Below are 19,833 nucleotides of genomic sequence, written 5' to 3'. Positions count from 1 at the left end.
ATGACCTGGTTTTGCCTATACCCACTTCATTTACAAAAATAACCCCTAAATACCCACTTCGTTCTCTTATCCAAAGTATTGGGGCTGTCTTATTGCGCATCGGAAAACCTTACAAAACCCCTTTATCCATGAAACCCCTTTGAAACTACCAAAAAACCCCGAAAAACCCACTTTCCGCTGCTTAACCAAAGTTTGCGCATATATTCAATTTTTCGGAATATATTGAAAAGACATCAAAAAATATATATTTATTCCTCCGCCCGTGGCCGTATCCACCTATCATGTCATCATCCCGTCCACCGTCGGATCAGATCCAAGAGATCCGACGGTCCTTATGGATATCGGAGCGGTCCCCGCGACAAAGGTTTAGCGCCCGAGAAAGTGACGTTGCGTTACGTCAGGGCGCGGCCACGCGTCGCCCATTGAGGGCTCTCGGAGCAACCTCTGACAAGTGCGGGGCCGTATCATAACCGCCCCGAGAAACCGCAACTGTTAGGGCTAAACCGTAACCGTTAGGTCATTCACCGCCCGGTTTGCGGGTCCAGCGCCATCCCCACGTCATCACCGTGCCTGCCACCTCATTACCCCGTGGACCAATGGCAGCCCGCCACCTCATCCGATGATGTCATGCTGACGTCATCCGAGGTTGACCCCACCCTATGACGTCATGCGGACGTCATCACAGAAAAAGCGCCAAATTGCAAAAGGTCCATATTTTAGCCAAAAAACGCGTTTTTTCATACTTTTCGCTCATTTGCTATTATTTCCTCTGCATGCTATTTCACGTCCTGAACTGTGCCACCTGCGGGAAACGACCTGAAGACCTCCAGAGCACCAATTCCACCCACAGTTACGACCTCTGTTCGCGGTTAGCCAGGTATTTATCATAGTTCATCCTCCATACGCCTAAATTCACTGTAAATTGCTCAGAACGCTTAAGGAACACTGAAACTCACTATTTCACCGACAGTTTTCCTCTGCAACACTTCTAAATTACAACTGCAACCTTGAAACCACCGGTTGAGCCTTCATTTCCCGAGTTTTGGTCGAAAACTGTAAACTGCTCGCGCAAGCGTGAGACAGTTGGTCAAGCTATTTAAACCTGCCATAGAAGACAGAGGGAGACCAAGCATTGGTCTTATTCATAATTCAAGCAGTATTTCAATTGCTGCGTGTCCACTCCACCCTCTGGTCCCTATAATTCACAGTTGCATTGCAAAAAGTCACCTCGGTGCTGTACTACTCACTTGAACTAATTCACATGCAAGACAGAAACTGAATAGACCATGGAGACTCCAATTGCACTGAACATCAAGCCTCTCAATGCCCCTCACCAGGAATTAGAATGGAAAGCCCTGGGAGATATGGATTATCAAATGCTAGACTGGTTTCCATTAGGCTCCAAATATAATATCCAGATGCTGAATGAGTTGAAAGCCCAGCACCTTAGTGGAGCTGACATCCTAGGGATTTGGGACTCAAACTTGCCCATCTACAACCTCCCCCAGGTAAATCCTATGCCAGAGTTGATCTACAGATGCCAGGAGTGCTATGATCCAGGCCAAAGAGCTGTCCTCAGCCCTACAGGCGCAATTCTGTTTCATATCACCCCAGAAAGCATAAATGAGATGCTGCACTTCCACACTGCAAAGCCATTGACCCCCCTCCACATGCAGAACTTGATAAAGAAGGGGAATAAGTTGTCAAATGACCAGACCATCAAAATCAACCAGCTGTTTGTACAACCAGGGTCTGAAGCCATCAGAACTCCTCCTATTGGATATCATTACTTGAATGAATTGGGCAGAATGCTAGTGGATTTGATCAGCTATGTCCTAGGCTTCAAGGGAATGGAGGATGTGGATGAAATCATAATGGCAATGCTGTCTATATTCTCTCCTGGAAAACCCCCAGCTGTACATTATGATTATGCCACATACATTGCAGATAAGATCCATGACCAGCTCATGAACTTGAAGAGGGAAAGACTGTTCAGGTATACTTCATACATATACCACCTATTCTTGTTTTATCAGCCAGCCAGCTTCTCTATTCCCTTGAAACAAGTCAATGCCCAGGGGAATCCAAGGTCAGTTGTGTTTTGGACCTCTGTTTTTCATTGTGCCTCTGTATCACCATACACATACTCTGAGTTCATAGACTTATTCATTCATCCAGCCATGACAGTATTGGATGGTGTTCCTCCTCCAAGGTTAACTGATGACATGAGGAGAATTCTCCACCTGAACAAAACCTACAGCATTGGTAATTGGTACCTCTACCAAGACCACACAGTCATCAGAGTATATGGCTGTGAGTTGAAGCCTTTTAGGTTGCCAAGGTATGTCCCCATGAGGCTTTTTGCCTTAGAATATTTCAGGCAATTTGGGAATGCCGACTACCTCCACTTTCAAAGCAAGAACAAGAAGGCACAGTTGAAGGTAAGGAGCCAGCTGGGCCCTTTCCTATACAACAGAAAAGAGGAGGGGTGGAAAGAGGCAAACAGTATCCTAGAGGCCCTCAAACTGCAAACTAGCTTTGAATGGATACCCTATGATCCCAATCACTTTGTCTCCCTCAGGAGGATAAGATACAAATTGGGCAGCTATTCACACGTAAGGCAGCCTGAGATTGAGCAGTATGCCAACAAATTAAGCTGGGAAGAAGGTACCCTAGAAGAAGAAATTACTAGTGAGGAGCTGCTAGAGAGAGAGGCTAGAAATATTCAAAAGAAAGCTGACTTAGAAACTTGTGGACAGGTTCCCCTCTCATACAAAAAACAACTTGGAGCAGCTGCCTCATCCTCAACAACGCACCATCAAGTTGCCATGAATCCTCCACAGACAGTCAACAAAGGCAAAGAAAGCAGGTGGAACATCCACCTCCTATGACCGAAGAGCAAATGGAAACCCTAATGCAGCAACAAGAAGAGATGGAGCAGCAGGGAGAAGGGCAGCAGCAAGAGGAGCAGCAACAACAACAAGAACAAAGGCAGGAACAGCCTGCCCAGCAAAAGCAAACAGTGGAAGCCCCTAAATCCACTGAACAAACTGAGCCTCCAAGGCAAGAGACTTCAGTCGAGGCATCTACACTCCAGACTCCACAAAAGGAGGACACAAGCAGGAAAAGGGACAGAGAAACTCCCCTTACAATATCAGCAACTCATGGGGAGAAGAGGCAGAGAATCAATCCTCTTTCAGAGGAAGAGATGCCAATAAGGCAGCCTCTGGGTATGGTCCCACCCAGCAGGGAAACATCAGCAAGTTCCTTTCAACAGGAATAGGATAGAGCAATGGGAGGAGAAGTGAGTTCCTCTAGGCAGCAAAGGGAAGGTGGGCCTAGTATTAAACAACAGTTCATCGATATTAAGATGAGAAATGAGCCCATCAAGAGACAACTGTACAACCATATGCTAAACTTGGCTCCCACCAATCAGCAAAGACTCATGTCTGCATATGATGTGCAGGAAGGCAAAATGATCATGAGTCATTTCATGCCAACAGCAGTACAGCCCCAATCTGCCTCTGATTATTTGAGGACTAACTTGGAAGTCCTTGCCAAGGATATCCACCCAATGGACAAGATAGAACTGCACAAGCAAACGGGTGAGATGGTCTATGCTTCCCTGGCAGACCAAACCTTGGATAACTATAGGCTACAAAATAGCCTTAACAATACAGCCTCTCAACTGGAGTTGGAGAGGGCATCATCCCAGGCAAAGGACAACAGAATAAGGTCCTTGGAAGACATAATCATTGAGATTGGACATGATCCCAAAGATATCAAAGGGATACAAGAGGTATTGAAGTTGAGGGATGCTGACATGGCAGCCTTGAGGAGAAAGATCAAACTCCCTGCCACAATCCACCCTCAAACAGATGAGGTGGCCCAGCAAAGGCATGATCAAGAGGCCACGACCCTGTTGATATCTCTATACAAGGAGCTAATCCGGACTCAAGACAAACTAGGAGAATCAGAGGCTGCAAAGGCAGCACTATAGGCAGCATTGAAGCAAAGAGAAGAGGGTCAAACCTCCCAGCCTCCTCCTGAAATAATCAATCTTGAGGAAGCTCCTCCAACAACTGCCCCTCCTCCTCAGCAAACAGGGCCTACAGCACCAACTACATCAACAACTGCACCAACAACAGAGCAGACTCATAGTGTGGATATGCAGAAGCTCCAAAATGAAATTCAAGTCCTGGAAGCTCAAATGTTGGAGCTCAATTCAGCCAAAGAATCTTTGGCTAAAGTAAATGAGAGATATGATAAGAGCAAACAGAATGCAGCTGAAAAGGAACGAGAAATAAAAGCTCTAAAGAAGAGGATAACTGAGCTTGAGAAGGAGCTCACACTAGAAAAGGTGACAGCAGAGCTAAAAGCAGTCCTTTGGGCCAATATTGGCCGGTCTATCACCAATCAGTGGCAGTACATTGAGACTATAGATGAACAATCAGTACTCATTGCAAAGGCAAACAGGGAAATACACAGAGCTAGAGCAAGCCTTGGCAACATGCCTGATGCTGCCACCAGAATGATCAATATTTTAAATAATAGGACAAGCTCTCAACTGGCCACCATGGGAATTGCTCACAGGACTGAGACAATCTCAATGGTTAAAAGGGTCCTGACACTAGGAAACCTGGTTGGAACATTGGAAAGAAGAACCCAGGATATGCAGACTGAAATCAACAAGTTCATGGACAGATTTCAGGGATTACAGAACAGAGGCCTCCCCAGCATATTAAGCAGTGTAGGAAGACTGCTTACCCTTGAAAACTACACTAAGAGGGTTGATGCCTATGCTGCAGGACAAATTGCAAGACAGCCCAGCACTTCAGCAGAATTAGGGCCAGCATCAGGGCAAACTTTATACAATAGGGTGGACAACCTATTTTTTATTATGAATGAGATCAATCATCTGTTTGATGTGCCTCCAAATTTTTTAAGTATACAGAAGCAGATGAAACCATAGAGGCAATTGTGAAGCACCAATTGCCCACACAGGAAGTCTGGAAGAATTTGACACAGATGATATTATCAAGCCAGAACCTATAAATGTTAATTTTTTCCAGTTTATAAGTAAGTCATACACAGGCAGAATTTTGATAGATAAGCATACAGAGCAAAGATGAAAGGCTGAGCCAACTCAGCGGGGCTATTCGCTCGCCACAGCAGCAATCACAGTCACAGGTGGCAAACCCGAGAAAATACAGTGCAGCAAACATAAAGACGCGTTCGCCAGCATTAAAGCAGAGCAGCTCAACCGACTCCCTGACCTCCAAAGGTCAAAATTATCCTCTGACAAACTTAAAGAGCACTTATGCTGCATTCAAGGTTGTAATAACTTCTTTTCTACTTTCTGTACGAATTTATGAAGATATTTTCTCTCTCAGATAACTCAATGCCTGAGATATTTTGTATAAACATTCCTATAAAGTCCCCTTCTCATGAGCTTGCAAGGGTTGTTGTTGATTTCTCCTGAAGAAATTCTTATGCTGTAATCCTTTCAGAAGTTTAATAAAGAAAGTGACGGAATTTCTCGGATTTCTGAGGTGTTGAATGCGTTCTGGTGTCTGTTGATAACTGCTGGATTCCTGTGTATTTCACCATACAATAAGTCTCTGTAACTCTCTCTGTTATTTACTTGTTTTGTTAAAATCCATATATGTTATCTGATTTTCAATACTAAGCAACAAGGAAAAAGAATAACTTTCAGGATTTATTCACTGAGTACCCTGGGTTCAATCTGTGTTGTTAATGAATGTTTTCTTCAGCTGTAATCTAGATAAGTGTAATTCTTAATTGCTGCACTTTCAGAATACACCTTTCACAGTGGCCTTTGTCACAAGAATTCAAGTTTTGCTCCTGTGCAGCATGTTCACTTTCACCTCACCAGCTTAATAGAAAATTCTTAATTGCTTTCTGTTGGTTGACATATATCACCATTTAAGCTAAATTTGTTTGTCTAAGATACACAAAAGGCCCTGCAGTTTGAACACCACCAATCCTACATATCAAATCATTTCACAATTCCAGACTCCATTGCCCAATGGTATTTTACTCTCTAAACACTATATCATAAGACCTGAAAGAAATCCTTCAACCAAAATATAAACCAAAACCTGAGCAAAATAGCTAGCCTAAAACACCATCATAACAGAGACAAATCATAAAGAGAGAGCCCTCTCTGATTACAGTTTGGCTAGAAACTGTGATCCAAAGATTGGTTAGTGGTTACCCCGGCCGTATTCCCTTGGGAGTCATAGGGAACAACCTGGGTGATAACACTTTGTTTGTTGAGGGCCGAATGGCATAACACTATCACGTGATTTTTGGGCTCAACTTGTGATGAGAGTTGGAGCAAGAAGATAAAAAGTGGCTAGAGTTTTAATCCTAGGGCTCGCAGATGGAATAATGGCCTTCATATACACTCAATTAAGCACAAGGAGAAATGATTTTTTTTAATGTATTGGTGGATGATAAAGGTATTTGAGTGCGCACTGATCCTAAGGCACTTATGCATGCCATTAGGAAAAAGATGAATTTAGTGGATGATAGATTGAAGTCAGAGTTCATTTATTTTTTAAATACTGAAAGATCACTGCTAAAGTCTACATGTAGACCTAGGTGATGTAGGGGAGCATGATGAAGCATGTTGAGCTAGGACATGTGAGAATACTTGACGTTGATTGGGTAAGGCCTGAAGGTGAGTGGTGGTTGGATCACTTGGATGGTTTGGCTGGATTTGGTCAAGGAAAACCCAAAGTTAAGTTTAAAGGGGAGGTTGTTAGATAAACTTAACCCAATGGTGGTGTTGAGGTTGTGTCAACAATTATGGTTAACATTTGTGGTTTTGGGAACTTGGTATTGGTGGCTCATGGTATTAAATGTAGTTGAAGTTGTTAAAAGGATTGGAATTCTCCATTGTATTGAGCCAGAGTTGAGCGATGAAAGTTCAGGTTGTTGGCTAACTTAGGTGTGTTTTAGCTAAGGATACTAATATATCTATTATTGTTGGAAATAATACTGAGAGGGGGGGGGTGAATCAGTATTATCAGATCAATCAAACTTTTTCAATGCTCAGAAACATATACGCTACTTCAGTTAAGTGAACCAGCGTGTACACGCTACTGTGACTAAATAAAACAGCGTATAAGAAGAAAACTCATAATTTAGTCAGCTTATTCTTCAGTTAAGTGCATCAGGACATTATTCACCACATTAACAGTAAACAGGTGCAGTATAACAGAACAGATCAAAAGTCACACACATGAACACCAAGATATAAGGTGGAAACCCAATGTGGGTGAAAACCACCTGCTGCAAGTTGTCTCTATCTTTCTTTAATATGAAACTTCAGTTTACAATCTTTTTGTACTGGTGCAGCCTTATACCAGTACGCAGGCTACAACCTGCAGAAGGCTACAACCTTCTCTCGTTCTCCAAACTTCCTTGGAAGGGAGCTCCAACCCCCCTTTGCTCTTGTACTAGCTAAGATACTAGTACGTAGGTGCTGACCTACAATCTTCTTTCTTTCAGGTACCACCTTTCATACATTTTCAGACTGGATATTCCTGAAGCACAACATTACAATCTGTAGACCCCAATTCATTCAACTTTCACAACAGATCATTGAAGCATAAAACAACCAATACTAGCATTATCAAACTTTGAATCACTGAACCACTGAACCCTGTCAATCACCAGATACCAGAACACAGAGCAGTCTACAGAACTCTGCAATAACAGTCAGATCCAACTGCAAACCCAAAAATCAAGCTTCAAGAGATATACGCTACTTCAATGAGCGAAACCCGCGTATACACGCGCTTTTACCTAAGCCAACCTGCGTACAGATCTAAAAATAAATTCTCTCAACTTGCAGCTGTACCAGACATCAGTTAGACCCAGAACATAATATTGCGACAGTATGCAGATCTAGAAATACGCATAATCAACCATATCATAATAGTGCATTTCAAACCATTAGATCCCGATTTATCCTTAGATCTAGTCTTCCATCAACCGATGTGATTTCTCCTTAGCTCAGATCAAGCAACCCAGACCCTGCATATCAGATCTCTTTCTCTTTTAGATATTCAAGCCTTGTCGAAAGATGATATTTCCTAATGATCTTCTTCTCCTTATATAGCCTTAGGCCTTGCTCAATACCAAGAGCCAAAACCATAGTAACACAATACCATCAACTTCAAAACTAGGGATCGACACGCCTGTCGAGACACAATGGTCCGAAACCATAGGCACAACTTCCAAGGACTAACCGCCATGGACCAAAGGTACTTTTCCACATACACGCGCTTTTGCTGAAGCCAACCGGCGTGTACACGTGACTTGGGCTTAACGAACCTGCGTATATGAACTTCCTTGGCATGCTGTACTAGGATCTGTCTTCTGATTAAGTTGCCATCACCTGTACCAACCTCTGAGCACCTGTACCAACCTCTGAGTGAGTTGCCATCAAGGACAACACTTGAATCATAATGCCAATAATCTCCCCCTTTGGACTTGATGGCAACCACCACACCAAGTCACTCTCCCCCTTTGACATCAAGGGCAAAGGGCTGTGCTCCCCCTGACAGTAGGCCAGATCTGCAAAAGATGTTCTTCAACAAGAACCAAGACTTATACACCATAAGGGACCTTCCTATCACCAAAAGACTCAATACATACATCCATACTCCCTACCAAGAGGGGACATATCAGAAACAACCAATTATATTACAGCATTCATCCCAGGCATAGTGGGGAAACCAACATAGGCCGTTACATGACCTTGACACCATAAAAGAGATATCACAAGAGAGATACATGACATAGAGACAACAGATCTAGACCAAGATTTATGAAAGTCACCAGCAGCATATGATAAACATCTTTTTAGATCAGCAAACAGGATTTCTTTCTGAGCTCCTTTTCCTGAAATCAACAACCAAAACATCTGAATGCCAACAATGCTTTATGAGACTTTTAAGCTGCTCCCCCTGAACCTGTGCCTGCTGCACCCCCTGAAACCGTGCCTGAAGAATTCTGACATACCCATTGCTGTTCAGAACTCCAGAGTTTGCCCTTGCTGTTCAGAACTTCATATACGCGATTTCTCCTGCATGAAACAGCGTATGGACGCGGATATACTCTCTGCAACAAGCGTACACCATACACGCGACTTTCCCAGCATAAATCCGCGTGTATACGCGTATATACCTTTCGTAACTTGCGTATACCAACTTTTCTGTAGAACAGACAAGCTTCAACAGCAGGATGAAGCATCAACTACTCCCAGCTTTTGTCTGAGATATTCAAAAGTTTCCCTGGGCAGTGGTTTTGTGAGAATATCAACAACTTGTTCCTTAGAAGTAACATACTCCAACTTGACCTTCTGCTCAAGTACTTGTTCCCAGAGAAAATGGTACTTGATTGGTATGTGCTTGGTCTTTGAGTGCATGACTGGATTCTTTGAAATGCTGATTGCACTAGTATTATCACATAAGATAGAAACTGGTGGAGTGCAAGTGATTTGAAAGTCCTGCAAGGTCTGCATCATCCAAAGAAGTTGTGTGCAACAAGATGCCGCAGCCACATATTCTGCTTCAGCTGTAGATAAGGCAATCGAACTCTGTTTCTTGCTGAACCAAGATACTAATCTGGAACCCATGAAGAAAGCACCACCACTTGTGCTTTTCCTATCATCCACACTTCCAGCCCAATCTGCATCTGTGTAAGCATGAAGAGTGAGATCTGTATCTTTAGGATACCATAAGCCATAGTTTTGGGTCCCTTGAAGATGCTTGAAGATTCTTTTGACTGCCTGAAGATGAGTTTCCTTTGGGTTGGCTTGAAATCTTCCAACAATTCCTACTGCATGTGTAATATCTGGTCGGGTACCTGTCAAATAGAGCAAACTCCCAATCATGGATCTATAAGTGGGTTGGTGAACTGCTGCTGATTCATCATTTGCACTGAGGCTGCATCCTGTAACCATGGGTGTACATACTGGCTTTGACTCTTCCATGCCATACTTCTTCAAGATCTGCTTGAGGTATTTGGTTTGAGACAAGAAGATACCTCCTTCATTTTGTTGAATTTGCAATCCAAGAAAATATGTCAATTCTCCAAGTAGTGACATTTCGAATTCTTTCTGCATAACCGAGGCAAAGTTTTGACTCATAGTCTCCTCATTGCTGCCAAAGATAATATCATCTACATAAACAACAAGAATTAGCAATTTGTTATTTTCAACTTTTATATAGAGATTGCTATCTGCTGATCCTTTTGAAAAGCCTTGTTGGTGAAGATATTTGTCCAACCGATAGTACCAAGCCCTTGGAGCTTGTTTGAGTCCATAGAGAGCCTTTTTTAATCTGCATACAAGGTTTGGATCATTCCCAAGAATGAAACCATCTGGCTGCTCAATATATACTTCTTCTTCTAAGTCTCCATTCAGAAAGGCTGATTTCACATCCATTTGAAATACCTTGAAGTTTTGAAAGCTTGAGAGAGCAAGGAACATTCGGATAGCCTCAAGTCTTGCCACAGGAGCAAAGGTCTCTTCAAAATATATTCCTTCTTGCTGTGCATACCCTTTACAAACGAGTCTGGCCTTGTTCCTAATTACTTCTCCATTTTCATTCAATTTATTCTTGAAGACCCATTTTGTTCCTATTACATTTTTATCGTTTGGTCTAGGAACTAATTCCCAAGTGTTGTTCTTTTCGATCTGCTCAAGTTCTTCATCCATTGCTTTGACCCAACATTCATCCTTGCATGCCTCTTTCACATTTTGTGGTTCAGTGGAGGAGAGTAATGCCAAGTAGCTTGAAGCTTCTGCAAGTGTCCTTCTTGTTTGTACTCCTGCTTCTTTCTGCCCCACAATCTGAGTTTCTGGATGATTCTTTTGAACATATCTGGATGGAGTCTTCTCTTCTATTCTTGTCTGCTCCTCTGGTTCTTCTTGAGATTCTTCTTCTTCTTGAGGTTCTTCTTCTTCATCATTCCGCCTTTGAGAGTAGCCTTCATCTTCTTCAATGTCTTCATGATGAACTTGCCTAGGAATATATCCCTTCTCATCAACCACTACATCAATACTGTCAACAATTCTGCCAAGTCTTTTATTGTAGCACTTGTATGCTTTGCTATGTGGAGAATAACCAAGAAGAATGCCCTCATCTGCTCTTGGTTCAAGTTTGCCAAGTTGCTCATTAGTATTCTTAATATAACATTTGCTCCCAAAGATTTTGAAGTGCTTCACGGAAGGAGTTTTACCACTCCAAAGCTCATGAGGTGTTTGAGTGCTGTTTACTCGGACATTTGTTTTGTTAAGAATAATAACAGCAGCATGTGCAGCTTCACCCCAGAAGGTTGCAGGAGTACCTGATTCATCGAGCATAGCACGAGCCATTTGTTGGATAGTTCTGTTCATTCTTTCCACAACCCCATTTTGCTGAGGAGTTCTAGCTGTAGAGAATTCTCTTCTTATCCCATGTTCATCGCAGAAATCGAAAAATTCATTTGAGGTGAACTCCCCACCTCTGTCAGATCTGAGGCACTTAATTTTGTGTCCTGATTCATTTTCAACCAATGCTTTGAAGGATTTGAATTTTTTGAATGCTTCATCTTTGTGCTTCATAAGCCCTAACCAAACAAACCTTGAGAAATCATCAATGAATAATATCAGATATTCTTCTCCTCGAGGTGTCCTTTTCCTAAATGGACCACATACATCTGTATGGACTAGCTCAAGAGGCAAGCTAGCTGATCCTTCCTTCTCTGGAAAGTTAGTTCTGGTTTGCTTTCCAAACTGACAAGATTTGCATATGGTGTTGTCTGGAATTTTGATATCTGGAAGATCGCGAACTGCCTGATATTTGCATGCTTTCCTTATTTGTGAGAAGCTTAGGTGTCCCAACCTTCGATGCCATAACCAGTGCTCTTCATCCTTGCTAAGATAGCATTGTTGTTGTCCTTCTTCAAATATGTACAGATTATTTGGAGTTCTTTTGCCTTTGAAAACTGTTTTACCTGTATCAAGATCACGAACAAGACATCCATTCGATCTGAAAATAACCTCGGTTTTTTGATCACACATTTGGCTGACACTTAGTAGATTATGCTTCAATCCATCAACATACAAAACATTTCCAGCCTTGACCTTTTCTTTCAAAGGAGCAATACCTTTTCCTTTTATAGTTGCAGGAGTATCATTTCCAAAAGAAACTTTCTTTCCCTTTTCTAAAGTGGAATAAGATTCAAGTTTTTCTTTATCACCTGTCATATGTTTCGAACATCCACTGTCAATGTACCATAGATTTTCCTGTCCTTCTGCATAAAATGCTATCCCACATCTTTCTGTTTGAGGTTCCTTTATTCTCCATGTTTTGGTGCTTGTGGCTTGTTCCTTTTTCTCCTGAAACCTGCTCCTGCATTCAGAGTCTTCATGACCAAAATTATTGCAAATAGAACATTCAACTTCATTTTCAAGAACCGAAAAGTTGTTATAGGTCCTTTTTGTAATCCCTGTCATACTTCTTTGTTTTTGAGCTTCCCTAGTCATGATTGTTTTATATGCAACACATTGAGCTGCTTTGTGACCAAAGTTATGGCAAGAAAAGCATTGTCCATTGAAGAAGCTTCTGCGGTTATTGAATCTACCAGCCAACTGATTGTAATTTCTATTTTCATTTATTCTTGAACCAAACTGAGAAGATTTTACCTGTGGCTGGTTGTAGCTTTTGTTCACCCTTAAGATGGATTGTCCCTGATAGTTTCTGTTTGTAATTCGTCCCTGCTGTACCTGATTATCTTCATTGTTCTTCTGCTCATTTCTTCTTGCTGCATCAAGATAACTTTTTGAGGTGGATGCTTGAGAGGTTTCTCCATTATAGCCCAAACCTGTCTTGTTTAGAGGAGACCGCTGCACATTGATAATATCATCCAAAGTTTCAGATCCTTTGACAAACTTAAGATTAATAGCTTTTGTTTTCTCAATTTCTTTTCTGAGACCAACAATTTCACCTTCTAGTTTTTCAAGATGTTTTTCCTTTTCATCAATTTGAAATTGCAAAGTATCAATGATCACATTCTTTTCTTCTATGCATCTCTTGAGTCTAGTAATTTCATCATAGAGATTATCCACATCTACAGCATCCTCATAATCATCATCTTCAAATGCCATTAACAGCTTATATTTATTACCTTGTTCATCTTCATCACTGTTTGATAAGCCATCACTATCTTCATGGGTGTAGTAGCTTTTCTTATTTGCACTTTGTTTCTTGTTCCATCTAGCAGGTTCTTTTCCTTTATCCTTATAAGGACATTTTGCACCATAATGACCTACTCTTCCACAAGCAAAGCATTTGAAGGGTAGCTTACCTCTGAACCTTCCAGAACCCCTTTGAAGATTTCTGACAAAATTTGATTCTTCTTCCTCTTCTTCTGGAACATGGCTTGCTTCATAGTAATCTTCTTTTCCTGATGCCTTAAAAGTAGCTTCCCTTCTGTCTGATGGACCTCCCTTTCTCATTTCATAAGCAGTTAGAATTCCATGTAGCTGAGACATAGTGAGAACACGAAGATTTTCCTTTTCTTCTATTGCAGATACTTTAGATTCAAACTTGGGGGATAATGATCTTAGAATCTTTTGAACTACTATAGTCTCTTTTATTTCTTCACCCAAATTTTTCATACAATTAACAATCTCATCTACCCGAAGAAAATAATTAGCCACACTTTCATCATTATACATCTTGAGAGTCTCATATTGAATCCTGAGAGTTTGAAGTTTAGCTTGTTTTACCTGTTCATCTCCTTCATAGCTAGTGATCATTTTGTCCCATATCTCTTTTGCTGATTTGAAGTGCATGACCTTCATGAATTCTGTTTGGGATATACTTCCTAATAGAGTACTGACTGCTTTTGCATTTGTTTCATACTGCTTTTTCTCAGCTGGATCTGTAGGAGTAGCTGAAGGAAAAGCATAGCCTGTTTCTACAATGTTCCAAACTTCTGTACCAAGAGATTGAAGATATGCAGTAACTCTTACCTTCCAATAATTGAAATTTGTCCCATCAAAAATCGGTGGCCTGATTGATGCTTCTTTCTCGTAGTTGCTCATGATGAATGATCTACCTTCAAGCGATCAAGCTTCTCTGAAGGACCTGCTCTGATACCAATTGTTGGAAATAATACTGAGAGGGGGGGGGGGGGTGAATCAGTATTATCAGATCAATCAAACTTTTTCAATGCTCAGAAACATATACGCTACTTCAGTTAAGTGAACCAGCGTGTACACGCTACTGTGACTAAATAAAACATCGTATAAGAAGAAAACTCATAATTTAGTCAGCTTATTCTTCAGTTAAGTGCATCAGGACATTATTCACCACATTAACAGTAAACAGGTGCAGTATAACAGAACAGATCAAAAGTCACACACATGAACACCAAGATATAAGGTGGAAACCCAATGTGGGTGAAAACCACCTGCTGCAAGTTGTCTCTATCTTTCTTTAATATGAAACTTCAGTTTACAATCTTTTTGTACTGGTGCAGCCTTATACCAGTACGCAGGCTACAACCTGCAGAAGGCTACAACCTTCTCTCGTTCTCCAAACTTCCTTGGAAGGGAGCTCCAACCCCCCTTTGCTCTTGTACTAGCTAAGATACTAGTACGTAGGTGCTGACCTACAATCTTCTTTCTTTCAGGTACCACCTTTCATACATTTTCAGACTGGATATTCCTGAAGCACAACATTACAATCTGTAGACCCCAATTCATTCAACTTTCACAACAGATCATTGAAGCATAAAACAACCAATACTAGCATTATCAAACTTTGAATCACTGAACCACTGAACCCTGTCAATCACCAGATACCAGAACACAGAGCAGTCTACAGAACTCTGCAATAATAGTCAGATCCAACTGCAAACCCAAAAATCAAGCTTCAAGAGATATACGCTACTTCAATGAGCGAAACCCGCGTATACACGCGCTTTTACCTAAGCCAACCTGCGTACAGATCTAAAAATAAATTCTCTCAACTTGCAGCTGTACCAGACATCAGTTAGACCCAGAACATAATATTGCGACAGTATGCAGATCTAGAAATACGCATAATCAACCATATCATAATAGTGCATTTCAAACCATTAGATCCCGATTTATCCTTAGATCTAGTCTTCCATCAACCGATGTGATTTCTCCTTAGCTCAGATCAAGCAACCCAGACCCTGCATATCAGATCTCTTTCTCTTTTAGATATTCAAGCCTTGTCGAAAGATGATATTGCCTAATGATCTTCTTCTCCTTATATAGCCTTAGGCCTTGCTCAATACCAAGAGCCAAAACCATAGTAACACAATACCATCAACTTCAAAACTAGGGATCGACACGCCTGTCGAGACACAATGGTCCGAAACCATAGGCACAACTTCCAAGGACTAACCGCCATGGACCAAAGGTACTTTTCCACATACACACGCTTTTGCTGAAGCCAACCAGCGTGTACACGCGACTTGGGCTTAACGAACCTGCGTATATGAACTTCCTTGGCATGCTGTACTAGGATCTGTCTTCTGATTAAGTTTCCATCACCTGTACCAACCTCTGAGCACCTGTACCAACCTCTGAGTGAGTTGCCATCAAGGACAACACTTGAATCATAATGCCAACAATTATTGGTTGTTTTTTCCCAAATTGGGGTTTTCCAGGGTAAATAATGGTGTACATGGTTTGAATGTATTTTTCTTGATTATTATATTTATTTCTCTCATAATGTTCTAAATCATAACAAGTGAGATTTGGTCAAGGAAAACCCAAATTCAAGTTTAATGGGGGGATTGTTAGATGAACATGACCTGGTGGTGGAGTTGAGGGTTGTGTCAACAATTATAGTTAACAATTGTGGTTTTGGGCACCTGGAATTGGTGACTCGTGGTATTGATCTCATGATATTACATGTAATTGAATTCATTAAAAGGCTTGGGAATTCTCCATTATATTGAGCCAGAGTTGAGCGATGAAATCTAAGGTTATTGGCCAACTTGGTTGTGTTTTATCTAATGATAATAATAGATCTATTGTTGGCTGGTTTTTCCCCAGTTTGGGTTTTCCAGGGTAAATAATGGTGTATATGGTTTGTGTATTATTGCTTGATTATTATATTTATTTCTCTCATAATGTTTTAAATCCTAACAAGTGGTATCATAGCTCTGGTTGGTAAGAGTATCCTAGGAAACCTCATCACCTGTAGAGAGAGGATTTGTGAAAAAAGATCCAGATCGTCACAAGGAGAAGAAAAATGGCAACAAAAGCACAAGAAGAAGTTGAAGAACTGGACCTGTCAGGAAACATTTTCCCATGATGGTCATGTAAAGAAAGAAGACCGTGAAGGAAGAAGCATAATATGACTCAGATGGATGCATGCAGAATTGGAAGGTACTTCCATGGAAGTGATAATTGCAGTCATGGATGATTTACATGCAAATAAAAGAGAAATGTGTGAGTTTGTTTCTCATAGAGAGAGCTTGTACACCACCAAATCACATAGGTTCAAAGATCAATGATTAGAAATAACTGTAATACGTGAAGAGTCAAGCCACTATAAGTCGTCGGTGTAGAGTAGATGTTTCACTAGCATTGCGATGGTATAGCAGTTGTAGTGAATCGTTCGAACAACATGCAAGAACCCTGCACAATGAGCTCACGCACTGCAGGCATGAAGTCTGACAAGGATTAAAGGTTTCCTCATCATGGTGAGGATCAAAGTTACGTGCATACACATTCACTAAAGCAAGGAGAAGGCCAACATTTGCTGGAGTACTTAGAAGGTAGTGTTGACGGTGTTTGAAATTTTTCAACCAAGGGGGTCTCCTCAATATGAAGTCCCAACTAGATCTCACACCGTTTAGACTAGGAGTCCCAACTAACAAATAAGGCCAATTTCCATTATTCTTAGGAATTTTCTTTGGATGAAATTATCAACATAAGATATTATACAAACATTCTTTGAAACAAGAAAGTAAGTTGACACTGTGAAGCATACAATTGCAATGCATATATGGTACTTTCACGGAAGGGAAAAGAGAGAGCGAGCCTCTAGAAGAAAAGTAATAGTACTCTCCTAAAAGAGACACAGAAGAGAATGAAATAATTGTTGATTAACCTCCAAATTAGTTCACAAGATGACAACTATGATAAAAATCAAGTAACAATGCACACTCAACAAGATACATACCAAAGCCAATGAAATAGTTCATTTTCATTAATATGTGTTAACATAAACATGCATCACAAACAATGAAATAATAGTCTCACAATCATTCACGACATATGCATGAAAGTGCGCCAACTTTGAGAGCTTCATATATTAAGTGAAAGTCCCAAGATACATGAGTACAATGCTGCCACACTAGCCCCAATAGTGAAACATTAAGTCACTTGCTCCTCTGAAGGAAGATCTTCTCTCCTATGCCAAACTAGAGAAGCTAAGGTGAAAAGTACAAATTCCCTTCTCTTGAGATATGAGGGTGTATTTATAACAAATGAGGTGACTCTCCACCTCCAATATGACTCTTGACATTCCCTCATGACTCTTGAGCTCCCTTGTGACTTTTTGAATTCCTATGTGACCTTTGAGCTTCTATATGACTTTAGAACTTTCAAATGAATTTTCACATTCCATGTGGGACCCTTGGGATTCCACACATTTTACATTTTCTCATTATTTGAAAATACAATAATTTCATTCCACAAATGTTGTGGCAAAATAAATTGACTCATATGATTCTTGTGGTGACACTTTGAGAAGCCATGACTTAGCGAAAATGATGTCACAAAACTTCATTGTGATGTGTCAATGTCAAGCTTTCCTCCTTGCTACCATATTTGTATCTTCATGATAGATCTTGCAAGAACTTCATCTTCATCCTCCAAGAGGTTGGTTGATATGGAGTCTTCCATGTGCTCTTGATCTTTAATCTTCTATCTTGATCTAGTGTCCCTTCATCTCTTGGCTTGCTGATCTCTTTGTTCCTCCAGCTTCACACGTGTCTTCTTACGTGATCTCCTTGACATCCTATTTGAGAATAATCTTGTCAATTCAAGATACTAGCACCTGCAAATGGAGTTCACTCATGACAAGATGACATCAATCCCAAAATATCCATATCTAACTTTTTCTTCATGCAACATTCTTGATTGAGCTAGGTCTGAGTGCAAGATCGAGGAAGAAGCCTAGGGATTGAACATTTCACATAAACGTGAGGCAGTTATGAGGGTCTAGTCACTAAAACTATGTAATGCGCAATGGATAAGGGACAGGAAGGAAATATTACGCAGTTGAGGGAGTCAGGTATATAGTGACGCAAGCTTACTCATTTTGATTGTGCAATGCACAATTTTATAAGGACCGAGACAATTGATCACGCAATTGAGAAATTTAAGGATTGAGACAAAGCCAGAATATTGAATGAGAATGAACAGTGCATAGTGGAGTTCTGACTGGGAAAAGATTGCATAGTGATAAAGTGAAAGAGGCAGGGAATGGACACTAAGATTCCATAATGCATAGTTCTTGGAGAAAATTATTACATAGTGCGCAGTTCTAGGAAGCAAAGATGGATGGCTAGGTTTTGTGAATGCGCAGTGCACATTTGAAGGGAGAAAGAGGATGAGTGGTTGGTCGGGAAAGTTGCAAGGACAAGGACACTTCATAAATTGACTAAGTGTGGGATCAGTAAGACAAAAAGATAAGAAAAAAGTATGTAACATGACTTGAACATGATCACACACTCATAAATGATCAAACACATGAAAATGAAACACTTAACACCAAAAATCAACATGCATCCATTTGAAACGATGACAAAACTACACTTACCTCTGAGTGCGACACTTAAGATACATGTTTACGAGACAAGTGTCGACTGCAACTAGAAAGTGTGCTAAGTTGTGGGAATATGTCTAACACATGATCTTATGATATATATGATTATCTAATGTATAATAGTGCACTAGAGATGCCTCTAGTAATGTGCCAAGGTGCAACACATAGAGGAGTAAAAACAATTAAAAGTGATATTTGCGACAATAAGAAAAGGTGAAAACGACACTTGCAAAAGCTAAATAAAGTGAAAGTGACACATGATAAAGTGAACACAAAGAAAAAGTGACACTTCTGAAAGTGAAAGAAAACAAGAACGTAAGTTGTGAATGTGAAAGTGACACTTGCGAAAGCAAAAGGTGTGCAAAAGTGAAAATTGAGAAAACTCATTGGAATGATGGTACACTTGCAACTGAGAGTGAGGGAGACTCTCAACTGGAATTTCACACTGAATTCCCATAGGGATTGCGTAGTACACTGTAACTAGGATGTAGAAAATCCTGTAGATTAACAATCTCATGCAATTTACTAAAGCGCAAGACAAGAATCACATAGCTTATGAGATAGTTTTGGAACTTTTCCATTTTATAATGGATGGATGAATGGAGTGAAAATTGAGAAAACTCACTGGAATGATGGTACACTTGCAGCTGAGAGTGAGGGAGACTCTCAACTGAAATTTCACACCGAATTCCCATAGGAATTGCATAGTGCACTGTCACTAGGATGTAGAAAATCCTGTAGATTAACAATCTCATGCAATTTACTAAAGCACATGACAAGAATATACTTCTACTTTCAACCAGGGGAAGCCAATAGATCGATGAAAACAATATGAACAAGAGGAAGATAAATCAATGGCACATAACAAAAGATGTATTTTGGGAAAGCCACTGCTCAAAACCCCACTATTTGTATTGCATATATCAGA

The sequence above is a fragment of the Pinus tabuliformis genome, chromosome 9 (assembly GCF_031772625.1).
Source record: "Pinus tabuliformis cultivar Carrire ecotype Pingquan chromosome 9, CPIR1, whole genome shotgun sequence".
Lineage (NCBI taxonomy): Eukaryota > Viridiplantae > Streptophyta > Pinopsida > Pinales > Pinaceae > Pinus > Pinus tabuliformis.
This window is presented reverse-complemented; position numbering follows the sequence as displayed.